Here is a 16,843-nt window from a genome sequence, read left to right on the forward strand (position 1 = left end):
ACACAAGGCAGTTTCTCTAGTAGAAACATAAATAAGATCTTTTATCTTTGTTGCGGCAAGTGGGATCTTTACTTGTGGCATGTGAGATCTAGTTCCCTGACCAGGGAACGACCCAGGCCGCCTGCATTGGGAGTGTGGAGTCTTAACCACCAGACCACTTATTTTGAACACACTAAGGTTCATCCGTGTTAAGGAGGAGATGGAGAATGAATGGTGTAATTGATTTAATAAGGTATGAGAAGTATCTGCTTTATGTAATTAGTGGTAACTACTAAAAGCACAAAACAATTAACATACATATAATACTATGAGTTATAACATGGTATCCACACCAGCACATCAGTGGAAAATCAATGTTTCCCTATCCAAAAGAAAACAAAGATAAAGGATATTCAGGAGAACATAAAAGGTGACAAGTGGAAACTACAAAATTAAGATAGTAATCACAAGTCCAGAAAGGTCAGTAATCATTATCTATGCAAATAAGTTCAACACATGAAAGGATAATTAATAGAGTCGATTTTAAAAATCCAGCTGTATAGCTTTTAAGAGACATACCTAAAATGTAACGCACAGGAGAGTGAAAATATTAATAGATAAATTATCTTCTTGTTATTGTTTAGTTGCTAGGTCATGTCTGACTTTCTGTAGCCCGACAGGCTCCTCTGTCCCTGTGATTTTCCAGGCAAGGCCATTTCCTTCTCCAGAGGACCTTCCCAACCCAGGGATTGAACCCAGATCTCCTGTATTGCAGGCAGATTCTTTAGCATCTGCAGCCATGAAATTAAAAGATGTTTGCTCCTTGGAAGGAAAGCTATGACAAACCTTGACAGCATATTAAAAAGCAAAGACATCCCTTTGCCAACAAAGGTTCATATAGTCTAAGCAATGGTTTTTCCAGTAGTCATGTATGAATATGAGAGTTGGACCATAAAGAAGGCTGAACGCCAAAGAATTGATGCTTTCAAATTGTGGTGCTAGAGAAAACTTGAGAGTCCCTTGGACTGCAAGGAGATCAAACTAGTCAGTCCTAAAGGAAATCAACCCTGAATCTTCATGGGAAGGACTGATGCTGAAACTGAAGCTCCAATGCTTTGGCCACCAGATGTGAAGAGCCAACTCATTGGATAAGACCCTGTGCTGGGAAAGATTAAGGGCAGGAATAGAAGGGGAAACAGAGGATGAGATGGTTAAATAGCATCACCAACTCAATGGACATAAATCTGAGCAAACTCCGGGAGATAGGGAAGGACAGGGGAGCCTGACCTGCTGTAGTCCATGGGGTCTCAGAGAGTCAGACACAACTTAGTGGCTGAAGAACAACAACAAAATTAATAAGGAGAGACCTGATCTAATAATAAATGGAGCAATTCACCAAAATTCTGGTATAATATAATCTACCTAACAGCATAACTCAGAAAAAAAAATAAAGCAAAAACTGAGAGAAATAACTGAAATAACAAATCCACAATCATTAAGGAGATTTAACACAAGTCTCTCAGAAAACTGGCAGATCATACATGATTAAAAGAAAATAACTTGGAAGGGATACAGATAGTTTTAATGATCAAATTAATATCTTTGATAAAATATGCACAAATATATATATCCCTCCAACTAATAAACAGATAATATATAGTCTTTGCAAGTACAGATAGAACATTAGAAACAGTGATCATTTACTAGGTCACAAATCAGTCAACACCATACAGAACACATTTTTAACCATAATTCAATTAAATTAGAAATCAACAATATAAATAAATATGCAGGTATAAAGTTTTAAAATTCAGTCCTAAATAACTATGAGTTTAAAAGGAATTCCCAAGAGGAGTTACAAAAAAAATAATGAAGATACATCAAAATCTGTGAGATGCAGCAAAATCAGTGTTTTGAAATCAATGTGTTACTTTAAATTCATTAAAAAAAAAAAAAAACACCTCCATGTTTCAAACTGATACATGTCATTCAATCTAACTCAACAAACATCTTAAAGTCTACCAACTAGGTCAATATGCTAACGTACAAAGATCAATCAATCTAAATACATTTCAGGGCTTCCCTAGCAGCAGCAGCTGGTGGCTCAGTGGTAAAGAATCTGCCTGCCAGTGCAGGGGACATGGGTTCTATCCCTGGTCCAGGAAGATCCCACATACCGCAGAGCAACTCATCTCATGCCCCACAACTACTGAGCCTGTGCTCCACAGAAAGAGAAGCCCGAGCGCTGCAACTAGGGAGGAGCCCCTGCTCGCCACAACTAGAGAAAAGCCCGGGCAGCAACGAAGACCCAGTACAGCAAAAATAAACTTCCTTAAATACATTGCAACCACTTACGCTGAGAAGCAGAAGTAAACGGCCGTAACACAACGAGATGCAGAATAGAGAGAAGCACAATTTACTCTTCAAACCCAGACGGAGGAAAGCAAATTAAATGGATGAGAAGGTGCCAAGAAATTCCCAGAACTGACCAGAAGGGGGACAAGGAGACTCATTAGGAGATAAGGGACACACACACACAATGAAGAGGCAGACAGTGAAAGAGTGTCCAAATTTTAATCTAAAACTCTATCTACCCTCTTCAGCTTTAAACACTAGTAAGCCCTCACCTATCCAGCTTCTCCATCATAAACACTGCATCTGACCTGGGCTTGCGAGATGGAAGTAACGAATCTAAAATACACATAGCTAAGGAAATGTATCTCCTGTGATCTTCCCCTCCTGAGAAAAAGGGTCATGTTGCCAATTAGACCTGTCCCAGGATGGCCTGTTACTATAATCAGAGATGGCAATCTTCATTCACCATCTACTTCTCGGTGGGTTCCAATTTAATCAATGATGGGAAAATAAAAACCGTTATCAAAGACTACAACAGAGCAGTGATGCAAAAGACATTTATTTGGGAGACATGAAGTTTTTGCTTTTCATCTAGATGTGTTGGGGTTTTACTGGTAAATGTTAACACAGCCTTGGACTTCTGCTTGTGCAAAAAAAAAAAAAAATCTGTTTTCAAAGAACTCTTGGCTTCTCCAACTTCTTCCCTTTTATGAAGCAAGAAATTGGACAGCAAGAAAGCCAGAACCTAGGAGAAAATGTAAAGAAGCATATTTTATACCTCAGGATTTCAGAATGTGTTTTGGAACAGTATTTTCCAACACACGTGCCACAAAACACCTGTTGCACAGGACACGAGGAAGAGTCAGACAGAACAGCTCCTTCACCATGTCCTTGGAAACACGGCGATAAACAAAATTAAGCAGACCTCTACTAAAAGAGACTTTTCAGAGACTTTAAAGTGGAAATGGGCATTGTTGATTTCCAAGGGGGTGCATGTAAGATAGAGCATTTACCACCCATATCTGGTCATGGGAGATGTCTCAGCCAAGTAGTATGTGCTTTGAGAAGACCTGAAACAAAAATTTCACCTTCTTTATTGGCTCCTTTTTTTTTTTCATTTACCAGTCAGTAGTCGTGTCCTGCTGTTATCAGCTTGGAAAACAAGGCAAAACTCAAGTGTAAATCTAAATCATGAAGGTTATTTGTAAGTTGTTAACATTAGGAGATGAGCACAGGGCACTTGTGAGTTCTCTGTGCTAGTTTTGCAACCTTTCTGTAAGTCTAAAAATATTTCAAAATACAAGATGATTTTTTAAAATCTCTGAAGGCAGCCGAGAGCAACCAAGGCAATCAGGATTTCAGAGGCCCAAAATCATGAAGAAGGGAAACGCACTGAGAAGAGCAATACATTCACAGCTGCTTTTTCCCTTTGGGGAAATTCTTGCCTTGCAACACATGATATAAAAGCTAAGCAGAAAGCCTCAGCTTAGAACCTGCAGCAGCTTTGCTGGGCTGGGAAGAGGGAAACCAAAGTGCACTGTAACCTAGGAAATCAAGCTAGAAGAGGCCAAAATTTCAGGAAAAGAAAAAAGGACATATAAAGAAGTAAACCCAGTAGGCTGTGTGCAATTTTCTCTCAAGGCTTTTGACAATTCTTAAGCTGCATATGCACAAGGCAAGATGCTTGGCTACCAGCAAAAAGTGGCTGCTAGAAGGCTAAAGATCGAAGTGGAGATTTCTGCATTATCACAGTGATCAAGAGACAAAATTATAGAGTTCAAGATGCCCCAAAACAAGAAACCTCAGTAAACACACCCTGGGTTTTTGGTTCAAACCCTGAAGGCCTAAAGGCAAGGTCGAAAGAGATGGGCCCTCACAAAGCCTGATATGCAAACTTGAATCAGTTCAGTCCCTGTGTGCATTAGGGTTATTGACCTTTACCCTCATTATGTGGCAGAATAAAACTTTCTCTCTGGAGGAAATCTTCATATACAGCATCTACCATTAAAATAAAAAAATCATTTACCATGCCAAGAGACTGAACCAAACAACTGAAAATTAAGGGAAAAATAACAACCCAATAGGCAATCCCAACACTGACATCAAAAATTATCTTTAAGATAATTATGATTGGCAAACCCACAGCTAATATCATACTCAGTTGTGAAAAAAGGAAAGCTATCCTTCTAAAATTAGGAACAAGACAAGGCTGTTCACTCTCACTACTCTTATTCAACATGGTATTGGAAGGCCTATAGTTAGGGAAAGAAAAGAAATAAAAGGCATCCATATTGGAAGGAAGAAGTAAAACTGTCACAATTTTCAGATGACGTGATTTCGTATATTGAAATCCCTGAAGATTTCACTTAAAAACTATAGAGATAATAAATACAGTAAAGCTGCAAGGCATAATATCAATATGAAAAAGTTTGTTGTAGACGTAGAGAATGAACTGACCATTGTTGGCAGGAAGGATGGGGGAAAGGGATAGTTTTATTCAATTCACATAAAATTTAATAACAGAAAAAACTAACCCATGATGATAGAAATAAATGTAATGGTTATCTTTAATTCTGGGTTACCAGGGAGCATTTCAAGGAGCCGGTCACTTTCTACATTGTGAATTGGTTTTGTGGATGTGTTCATGTTGTTCAAATACATCAAGCTACATATGTGTGAGCTGTCACTTCCCTGTATGTATTTTATAAAAAAAAAAAATGTTTAACTCACTCTCCCATGAGCCCTGCATTCAATGCTTTCAATAGTTGCAATTATCATATTTTCATGATTTATTTATCCACAGGGAAGCTTAATAAACAATACTGGTCCACTTCTTCCTCCCTTGTCTCAAAAATAGAAATAAAGTTCATTGTCTGACTATTTACATCTGGAAGGGTCTGCTTCTTAGAACTGTGACTAAACCATACAGAATCGAATCACCTAAATTCAAAAGAACAAAAAGCCTGTAGGCTATCACATGGTATTGCATCCACTGTGCCCTAAATGCTACTTTCAGTTTAATCGTTACAGCAGCAGGATAAAGTAATTAACAAATGTCAACAAGAGAAAGTAGATAGATAAAATGTTGCAGATGTTGAATCAAGATGGTGGCTTGAACACACACATCTTCCTCTTCACTGTACCAAATACCTTTAAATAAACTTTTTATATATGTATATAGAGAGAGAGGCATCTGACACATACATAACAGTGCTGAAAAACAAAAGGGTGCTAGCAGCAGATCAGAAATGGTGAGAAATTCCTAGAAGACAGAAAGCAGATGGGATTAGCAAGCTGAGGAAATGGACCAATATAGACATGGCAGAAAACCGCTCCTAAGATAAAAATTAATACAGAGAAATTCCAAGTCTGAATAAAACGAGCACAGATAGAATAGAGTGGGCTCCCAAGAATTCATCTAGAGACTTGATAAAAAGAACCATATAGAAAGCTACAAGGATCAACAAAGACTGCCCAGCCTGTCCCCATTCCCACATCTATACCTGAAGGCGGGGTCTGCAGTCACTCCATTTTGGTTCAAACCCCTGACATATTGCTGATTAGAGAGTAACTGGGCAAAGTATGGAAGCCCTCTGTGCCTCCAATTCCTTATCTGCAAAATGTAGAGACATAAGGCTTATTACATATATATACATATACATTCACCATTATATATGTGAATATATATAATATATGTATATATTATATAATAGATATACATGGGTGCATGCGTGCTAAGTAACTTCAGTTGTGTCTGACTCTGTGACCCTATAGACTGTACTCTCACAGGCTCCTCTGTCCATGGGATTCTCCAGGCAAGAATACTGAAGTGGGTTGCCATGCCCTCCTCCAGAGGATCTGCCTAACCCAGGAATCAAACCCATGTCTCCTGCATCTCCTGAATTGGCAGGCGGACTCTACCACTGTGCCATCGGGGAACCACAACTATAATAACTTGCAGCCAAACTCATTCCTACTTGATAGACCTTAGTATTGATACACCTTGAATGGTTCTATTCAACCTGCTCTCACCAATGACCTTTTAGTTTCTAAACTCCCAAAATAAATTTTCACTCTTCACTAACATGGTCTCTCTGGGTATTCTGACTCTATTGACCAACCTCTTCCTCAGAGTTCCTCTTCTTGGCCTGTGGAACCTAAGTCTCTTCTCTTTCATCCCTGGATACTCCTTTATTACCACTGAAGTTATTTTTTTTTCTCATCCTACACACACTCCTCCCCTTCCTACCCCCAACTCATCAGCCACTAAGTACTATCCTACATCCCAAACATGTCTTGATTCCATCACCTTCTCTCCACTTCCATGAACACATCCTCTGTTCAGGCCACTACTCTGAGAACCTCCGAGCTGGGCTCTTTTAACCCCTCCTCCATAGAGCTGCCAGTCAGCTATCCGAAATGGCAACTGAATAATGTCATTCCCCGCACTGATTCAGTGGCTTCCCGTTGCCTTTAAAATAAAACCCACCTCAGCTTCCCCGGTGGCTCAGTGGTAAAAAATCTGCCTGTCAATGCAGGAGACACAGGTTCGATCCCTGATATGGGAAGATCCCACATGACACGGAGCAACCGAGCCCATTCGTCACAACTACTGAGCCTGAGCTCTAGAGCCTCAGGAGCTGCAGTTACTGAGACAGCATGCCAAAGCCTGAGCCCTTGAACTTGAGCTCCACAACAAGAAAAGCCACCACAGTGAGAAGCCCGCGCACCACAATAGACAGCAGATCCTGCTGGCAATTAAAGAAAAAAAAAAGCCCATGCAGCAAAGACCCAGCACAGTCAAAAATAAATAAATAAAATTAATTTTTAAAAGAATAATTTAAAAAAAGCCCTTAACAAAATTTCTTTTTAAAAAACTCATCTCCTTAAATAGTGGACCATGCCCTCCGTGATCTGACTGCTCTAGTCGCTTTCCCGCCACTCTTGATCAACACTGCACACCCCTTCCTTCCTAATCCTGAGTCCCTTGGAGTATCCTGCCCCTTCCAGCCTTTGCACATGCTATTCCCAATGCCTCGGAAGGCTTTTCCCATCTAGCTAACCCCTAACGAGGCTTCAAGGCTCAGCTCGAGTGTCACAAGGATGACCTAGCTGGGTGCCTCTCCTGTGGATCCCTCCACCCAGTAAGTGTTAACACAGCACTTATCCCACTGACTGTCGGCCAGCCCCACGCAGGGGCCTGTGAGATCCCTGAGAGCAGGATCTCGTCTGTCCTACTCATGACGGCATCCGTAACACTAGAAGAGTACATGCCAAACAGTAGGCCTCCTGGCCAATAACTGCTCCCCCTCCCACTCCCCGTCAATGCACCGAAGGACACTGAGGTAATCCACGGAAATGTTAAGGATATTGCTTGAAATTCTATCAGTGACTCTCTGCTCTGCTCAGTTGCTCAGTTGTGTCTGATTCTTTGCGACCCCACAGACTGTAGCCCGCCAGGCTCCTCTGTCCATGGGATTTCCCAGGCAAGAATGCTGGAGTGGGTTGCCATTTCCTCCTCCAGAGGATCTTCCCAACCCAGGGATTGGAGTCTCGTGTCTCTTACATCTCCTGCATTGGCAGGTGGGTTCTTACCACTAGTATCACATGGGAAGCCCTTTCTATTAATGACACTTTTCTCCAGTAAAAGTCCAGGAAAATTTGATCCTGAATGATAGCAAGGAAATAACTATACTATGTCTAATCATGTGGTCTCCAATGAAGATAAGAAGATTCCAGTCAGTGAAATTAAGAAGGTTAAAAAAAATTCTCATTGTACAGTTGCTACATGGCAATAACAGAAAAGAAAAGCATGATGATTAATTGAAGGAAAGCAAACCTGTTGCTTTAGTAACTTCAAGATAAGAAAAATACTATTAACTTCTGATTCTGTCTGGGTCACTTTACAAGAGCTATGTGGAATATAATCTCAGAAACTTAGAAAAAAAATTCCTCCTATCAAACAAAATAATTGAACACAGAGTTACAAGTGAAAGGCATGAACCTATATGACTTCTCTTTGGGAATTGGAAGACACATTGTTCATGAGAAAACAACAAAGAATAGAGTATCTAGATTTCCTTTTAAGTCAATAGAGCAGCAACTTGTAAGTGTTGAAGCTTTCAGAAGAAAATGCTGATTCACCAACACCATCTTGCAGAAAAAAAAAAAATCTCCAGGACCACAAAGGTTTAGGCTCAGATCTCCCTAACTGTGCTCACACTCCACTGTTACTTCCTCTCATGCTGACCTCACTCACCCCCCAATACTCCAAGAAGAGCCAGACTAGAGAATTCCCTGGTAGTCCAATGGTTATGACTCAGTGATTTCACTGTCAAGGGCCTGGGGTTCAATCCCTGGTCAGGGAACTAAGAACCCACAGTCTTGCAGTTCAGCAGGAAAAAAAAAGCCAGACTTATTTGAAAATTCAAAACAGGTGGAGAAGACGTCACCTTACATAGTTTAATCCCTTTCTACGGCCTCTGTCATATCCTCTGACCCTAGCTGTTGGGTTAAATTAACATCCTGTACACCAAATATGACCTTCTCCATTTACTAGAAGGTTTTGGTGACCGCTGGGATAGTTGATGTTTTTGCCAACACGTGGGCCTCATGGAGGAGAATCCCCACTGATTTCACATTCAGTTGGTACCGGAAATGTGATACCACTGAGGGATACAAAAGATAACAGCAAAATCAAAACTGAACAAAATAACCCCACAAGTATTGAGGCCACACCAGATGCTTAAGTTAAACTTGGGTCTGTATCTGAGCTGAGGGCCAGATGTCATAAAAGCTTCCCAAGCTTGGCCCCAGGGAGCAAAGAAACTACTAACATGAACTCCTCCTGCAAATTCTGCATGTGTGTTCAGTCGTGTCTAACTCTTTGAGACCCCATGGACCGCAGCACACAAGGCTCCTCTGTCCATGGGATTCTCCAGGCTCAAGAATACTGGAGTGGGTTGCCATTTCCTCCTCCAGGGGACCTTCCAGACTCAGGGATTGAACCCACATCTCCCATGTCTCCTGCACTGCAGGCAGATTCTTTACCATTGAGCCACCTGGGAAGCCCATAACATGACCTTAAACACAATTAAAAACTTGAGGTAAGAAAGCCTCAGTGCTGCTTGGAATGGCTTGGATGCACCACCCATGTCCCCTTCAACATGGCAGCCTCATGCAAGAAAAGCCCGTCTCAGCAGGTTCCTGGGAGATGCAATTCTGGACCTTCTCTGTCTCTTCTCCGAAGAGCCTCCATTCTCCTCCAGGGCACCCACCCCGTGCCTCCTCCATAAACCCTCCCACACAGCCCTGACCTTCCAAACTCTTCTGAGGACATTTTTAAAGTACTCGCTTGTTTCCACAGGGTCATCTGAGCTCAAGGCTAAAGGACTCAAATCAAGCGAGACGTCACTGATATTGCAGCCATGAAACTGTAACAGTACAATGTACAGTTGGTCTATTTGGAGGTGCTGATCAGGGGGAAAGAAGAGGTAAAAAGCAATGTTACATTCTTTTCCTTCCCATGAAAACTTTCATGACCTTGCTCTACACTTTACAGCAATACTTCCTTTCTGGGGTGTGTCCCTGAAAAAATGTGTAATTCTGTTTTTTCATGATTCAAAACATGCTTTTAACTCACTTCAGCAGCTTGTTTACTTAAAGGCATCATCAAAGAACCCTTTAGTAAAATAAAATGATGCTAATGATGTAAATATAAATTCAGATTTGGGTTCATCTTCTGTTCTCAAAATGTGGACCATCTCTATGGTTTGCTGAGGGCGGGGAAGATAACTATTTGAGCTTTTTAAAATTGTTTTTCTTTTTTGTTCTTTTGTTTATTTTTTAAATTGAGATATAGGTGATTTAAATTCCGGGTGGTTCAGCAGGTAAAGAATCTGCCTGCAATGCAGGAGATACAGGAGAAACGAGTTTGACCCCTGGGGTGGGAAGATCCCCTAGAGGAGGGCATGGCAACCCACTCTAGTATTCTTGCCTCGAGAATTCCATGGACAGAGGAGCCTGGGGAGCTACAGCCCAGAGATTCGCAAAAGTCGGACACTGAGAGACTCACACAGCCTTGATTTAACAACTAGTACAAATCTTTGTGCACGACACAGTAATTCAAATTTTTTATAAGATTTATACGCCATTTAATGTTATTGTAAAATAAGTGGCTCTATTCCCTGTACTGTACAATATATCTTTGAAGCTTATTTATTTTATCCAGAGTAGTAATATTTTTTTCAGTTCTACATGCTCTTACCCATATAGGTTTTTTCCTACAGTCACACACGAGGTTTCACTGGACACTTTAATCAGGAAAAGACCTTACTGTGATCTCAATGCAGATTTCAGAGTCTGCATGCATTTTGCCTCTTCTTTGCCAAACTGAAACTATTGACTCAGAAAATTTAGTAATTTTGCTTTTTAAAAAGCAGCCTAATGACAAAGCAAAAAGGAAAGTCAATGGATCAAACTCAATTCCAGAGCCAATATGAGGCAGCAGCATTAGTGTGACCACAAAGCAAATGCAATTCCCAAGGCAGGTACCAGAAACTTGCAGAAATGGGGACAGAAAAGGCCAGTCCGGCAGCAAAAGGACAGGAGTGTGGACTGTCTGCCCACATCATGTTTGTAGAAGACGTCATTTGAGGAGACTATCTCCAAAACTCAAGACTGGGACTGGAGCTTCCAACTGACATCACAGTTGTTGAGGGTATCTTCTATTACAGCGCAAATAAGCAACACCCAGGATGAAAGGTGCAAGCAAATAATCAGGTCAAAAGAAGAGCTTTCTGAGACTCCCCTGGCAGTCTAGTGGCTAAGACTCCACCTTCCGATGCAGGGGAATGGGGTTCCCTCCCTGGTCGGGGAGCTAAGAGCCTACACACATCGCAGCCCAAAAACCAAAACAGAAGCAATATTGTTTTTTTTTAAACAGAAACAATATTGTAACAAATTCAATAAAGACTTAAAAATTGGTCCACATCATAAAAAAAGAAGAGTTTTCTATCAGGATGGTCTCTCTTGTCTCCCCAGACTCCTCTCACCTTGAAAATGCTGAGAGTCCTACAACGTCTGGTTCCCTCAGCTCTAGCATTCTCTCCTGGGAAATTACGTACACTCTCAAAATCTTCACTTACCATCAAGCACCCAGATTATTATCTTTAGCCCCAAATCACTCCCCTGAGATCCATATTCACATATCCAGCCACCTCCTTAATGTCTCCATTATATCCTGCCCCACAAAGAGCTCATTTCCCTCCTCCCTTGCCCACCTGCCCAGATAGCACCAACTTTCCAGGTGATAAGAAAGGAGACCATGTCAAAAGCTCCGATGTTACGACTTTTCAGCTTTGACCTCAGAAGTGCATATATATCCCAAATTAATTCAACTTGACTTAGGAAAATAATCAGATGCATGCTGCTGCTGCTGCTAAGTCACGTCAGTCGTGTCCAGCTCTGAACAAAGAGCAAACACAGCCCCAGAGCCTCCGTCCATAGTCAGCAACACTGGCCTCCACTAGCCTCAGCTTGGACACAGCCCCAGCTGAGGGGCTGGGACATCAGAGAGAGAGACCAGAGAGCTGACCACCACCCCACATTGACCCAGGACTGGAAATAAATGAGCATTATAATTCTCGAACTGCTGGAGGATGTTCTAATCTGAACAGTTTGCTGCTGGGAATCTGTGCTGGTTATTTGCCTATTGACCCTCAGCCCCAGCCCCACCCTCCTGCATCTACTAGGTGATGCCAAGGCTGGGACTCTGCAATCTACATGCGTCAGGCTTGCATGCCGCTGGCTTCTATGAGGTTCTGATGGTGGAACGAGGGAGGAGGGGGGAAAGGCTCTGTTTCTGCTTTCAGCCTCTGTTAGCATCCAGCGAGCAGCAGCACAAGCTCCATTTCCTAGTCTTTCTTGAGTACCAGCTCTGGGGTGTCCCCCAGGGGATTCAAGTCCCGGCTCTCATCACTCCCTCAGGGCAGAGCCCAGCCATGGCAGCCCTCCTCTGACCCCTTAGGTTTTGAGATCACAGCTCTTATTTTTGTCCCCCAGCATCTAGAGGTAGCAGCCGCTTCCACTTCCTGAAGTTACTCATGTCTGGATGACTTCAGCATCCACTTGTGTTCTTTCAACCTTCCAAACCTGGTACAGTCAGAAATCCCTCTTTTTTTGTTAATAATTACTTATTTTAATGGAAGGATAATTGCTTTATAATATTGTGTTGATTTCTGCCATATAACAACATGAATCCGTCATAGGTACATATATATGGCCCCTCCCTCTTGAGCCTCCTCCCACCTCCTACCCCATTCCACCTCTCCAGGTTATCACAGAGCATCGGAATTGAGCTCCCTGCGTCATACAGGAAATTCCCACTGCCTATCTAATTTTACATATGGTAGTGCATATGTTTCAATGCTAATCTCTCAATTCTTCCCCCCTGCTCCTTCCCTCACTGTGTCCACTAGTCTGTTCTCTTTGTTTGCGTCTCCACTGCTGCCCTGCAAACAGGTTCATCAGTACCATCTTTCTAGATTCCATATATACCCTGAGGAAACCATAGTTGAAAAAGACACATGGACCCCGATGTTCATTGCCACACTATTTACAATAGCTAGGACATGGAAGAAATCCCCCTTAATTGAAATACTTCGTGTGGTTTCTGTAACCTAAATGGACCCTGAGTTATGATACAGAATTTCTTTTGCTTTGTGGTTTGTTTTCTTTTGTTATAGATTTTACATTCTCTGCTCACAAAATATCACTTCCCATGGCTGAAGTCTCTACCTCTGGTTAACATTTGTTCTTCCAAGGAGACTGCTCTCCAGAGTGGAAGTGGAAGAATACACATCAGTCAGAGGAAACTGAAACCTCGTGAAGGAGGCTGGCTGGACCCACAGACAACTCTGGGCCCGCGATCCACATAACTCAACTCGCAGCTTCTAAATTCAATTTTATGCTGAATATTTAAAAGGTTAAGAGAAGCATAGGCCTATTTGAAATGTTTGGGTTTTTCTCTCTGTGGACACAAATACATCCTAAGATCTGATGAAAAAGAATCTTTTTCTGATCCCTCTCTCTCTTGTGGCCCCTCTCCCAACAAGCTGCCATCCTATGTAGTCCTGTCCATTCAGGCTCAAGCTGTAGGAACCCCAGTCTAACTCACCAGGACCTGACCCTGGACAGTCTTGCACTTGTCCAGGACATGATATTTGGATAACTGCATGGAATTAATCATTAGCATGGAAAGTGACAAAGCTGACCTCCCTTCACAGACAAATTAATACCAGGTAGGTTATACCAGCATGAGATAATTCTCGCCAGATATCTCATGTCTCTGCATGTCTTGCAAGCAGAAGCTTTGCTCCCTTTGTCCCAGGCTATCTTTTCAAGGATGCTCACACAGCGACCAGTCTTAGAAGATATGATGTTTCTCTCCAGGGAAAAGGACAGATGTGTTGTGTGCACACATGAAGCAACTTGGCACACAGGCACGCAAACAAACTCATCTTTATTCCTGGAGAGAAACATCATATCTTCCAAGACTGGTCGCTGTGCAAACATCCTTGAAAAGACAGTCTGGGAAAGGGGAGCAAAGCCTCTGCTTGTAAGACAGAAATAAAACAGGGTGTCTCCCTTTGGAGCAAAGGTAAGGCAGGCTTACTGCCCGTAACAAAAGGTTCAGGTTCCCTAGGCTCGGGATTCCTCTCCCACAACACAATCTACTTTGTGTACAGGAGTTATGTGACCCTCTTCACATCTGTCTTATTGGAATTCGGTCTCGGAAACTAGCACTAGAAAATTGTGCTACTCTGGCTACTACTATTTTTGTGAGTAATAAACTCATTTGTCTGGGCTTCCCAGAGTGCATTAGTGGTTAAAAGACCTGCCTGCCAATGCAGGAGACTGAGAAACTTGAGCCAATCCCTGGGTCAGGAAGATCCCCTGGAGAAGGCATGGCAGCCCACTCCAGTATTCGCGCCTAGAGAATCCCATGGAGAATCCCTGGCGGGCTACAGTCCATAGGTCACAAAAAGTCGTAGGCGACTTAGTGACTTAGCGCACACACATGCAAAGTCGTTTGTCTCTGACCCAGAATCCTTGTTATCTTTTGCAACATTCATGAAACGGAACAAGCTAGCTTATTAGCTTGCAAGGAGAGGAAAGTTTCAGACCCTCCACAGTTTTTACCACACATCAGCTAATGTGAAAACAAAAACTATCACACTTTAGAGGATGAAGTAAAGAACTGCTTCATAATTTGGAACTGGGAAAAATGTCTTAAACAAAATACATGAAAGGAATACCATAGAGGGAAAAAACAGATAAATTTGACTACACTAAAATTAAGAAATTTCATTCACCAATGGACACTATTAGAACAGTGAAGAAGATGTTCACAATAGTAAAAAAAAAAAAAAATATTGATGTACAACTGACAAAGTAAATGCAGAATGAATATATATCCTGTAAATCAGTAAGGAAAATACAGAAAATCTGATAGAAAACCTGGCAAAATAGTTTTGTACAACCTTCACAAAAAAGGAAATCCAAGGGCCAGTAAACAGAAAAAGGTGCCTAGCCTCATTCAAAATCAATGAAATAAAAATGAAAGCACCATGGAAAATCATTTTGGAGAAGAGTTTGCCATTATCTAATGACAGGCACCACTGACCCAGCCATTCCTAGCAGCAGCATCAGTACTAGCCCCAAACTGAAAATAACTCAGAAGCCCACCAACAGGAAAATGGATAAATAAATCAGGTATTTTATACCCCAATGAATGAACTATAGCTACATAAAACAACATGGATGGCTCTTACAAAATGTTGAGTTGAAAAGAAGTCAAACACAGAAGGGAATATATATCATGACCCTGTATTTATAAGTTAAAAAACACAGGCAAAAGTAACCCATTGTACTCAGGGATGTTTGGGTTGTACAATTATAAATAAAAGCAATACATGACGGGCTACAAAAGGCAGGATAGTAATTGCTTTTAGGGAGAGAGAGGGGTACATAACTCTGAGAAGCTACATGGGGACAGGTGGTGTCTGGGATGCTACTGGCTTGTCCTTGTCCTTGTAATGTACATACTTGTCTTTGATGGGATAACACCAGTATTCAGTCTACAAATAACCAACAATCTGTATACTTAAGTTTTATATCCTTAAAAATTACTGAATATATACCAAAAAGACTGAGGAAACAATATCCAGGTCATGAAATTGAACTCAGCCCATAAACCAGAAGCTCACACAGAGCCTTTCCAACTCAGCCCTCTGCCTGCCTCATGGGTTATCACCATCCTGACTTTTGGGCTTCCCTGGTGGCTTAGACAGTAAAGAATCTGCCTGCAGTGCAGGAGACCTATGCTCGATCCCTGGGTCGGGAAGATGCCCCGGAGAAGGAAATGGCAATCTACTCCAGGATTCTTGCTTGGAGAATCCCATGGATGGAGAAGCCTGGAGGGCTGCAGTCCATGGGGTTGCAAAGAATAGGACATGACTGAGTGACTAACTCTTTCACTCTCGCTTTTGACTTTTACCCTCAAGTGTACATTATCAAACACCATGGTTTACCTCGGTCTGCTTTTGATTTTTCCCTAAATGAAATCAATAAAATACTTGCATTGAGTCTGAAAATTATTCTTGATAAATCAACGCACTCCTGTGATGCATATGCTTCTTTGAACATAATATTTTTGTAATGAATTAAAGAGTTCAGTTGAAACAGAACTTTACAAGTGTGTGTGGATTCATGAAAACAGCAACTGAAATTAAGCAAGAGAACCTTATCCATGGGATTCCCTGATAGCTTAGTTGGTAAAGAATCTGCCTGCAATACAGGAGACCCCGGTTCAATTCCTGGGTCGGGAAGGTACCCTGGAGAAGGGATAGGCTACCACTCCAGTATTCACGGGCTTCTCTTGTGGCTCAGCTGGTAAAGAATCCATCTGCAATGCGCGAAGCCAGGGTTCGATCCCTGGGTTGGGAAGATCCCCTGGAGAAGGGAAAGGCTATGTGTGGATTCAGGAGAACACCAACTGAAATTAAGCAAAAGAACCTTATCTATGACATTAATTCAGTGGTGTTCATTTGAATTTTACTGGATTAGCAGTTTTATTTGTATTTAAGTTGAAATAAGTTTGGAGTTCATGCTTAAAGCTATAAGCATAAGTTAACAGTTTCAAGTTCATCCATATTTAAGAACAATATAATAAACTAAATTTAACTCAACACACGGAGTCCCTTATAAAAAGGGGTCCGGTGTTCACACAGATTTGAGAAACCCTGCCTAGGAATTGCCCCCCCCCCAACACACACACAATTCTTCCATCTCACTCTCCTGCCTACACCCTACTCCACCTTTACCCCAAGATAAAACCACAACTTGCATTTTACAGCTGGGAACATTTAAGCAAAATGCTTTCCAAACCACCCATGTCATCTCTGTGAAGTATGTCAGGCACTCTGCATGTCAGCTTTGGAATTCCCCA

At 41.7% G+C, this 16,843-nt stretch overlaps 1 protein-coding gene across 6 annotated transcripts in view; it reads right to left on the bottom strand.

The window, feature by feature from the left end:
* Nucleotides 1–16,843, bottom strand: part of SH3GL3 (SH3 domain containing GRB2 like 3, endophilin A3) — a 107,185-nt gene that overhangs the window by 57,096 nt on the left and 33,246 nt on the right. The window lies entirely within an intron of this gene.

This window comes from Cervus elaphus, chromosome 13 (genome assembly GCF_910594005.1).
Source record: "Cervus elaphus chromosome 13, mCerEla1.1, whole genome shotgun sequence".
Taxonomy (NCBI): domain Eukaryota; kingdom Metazoa; phylum Chordata; class Mammalia; order Artiodactyla; family Cervidae; genus Cervus; species Cervus elaphus.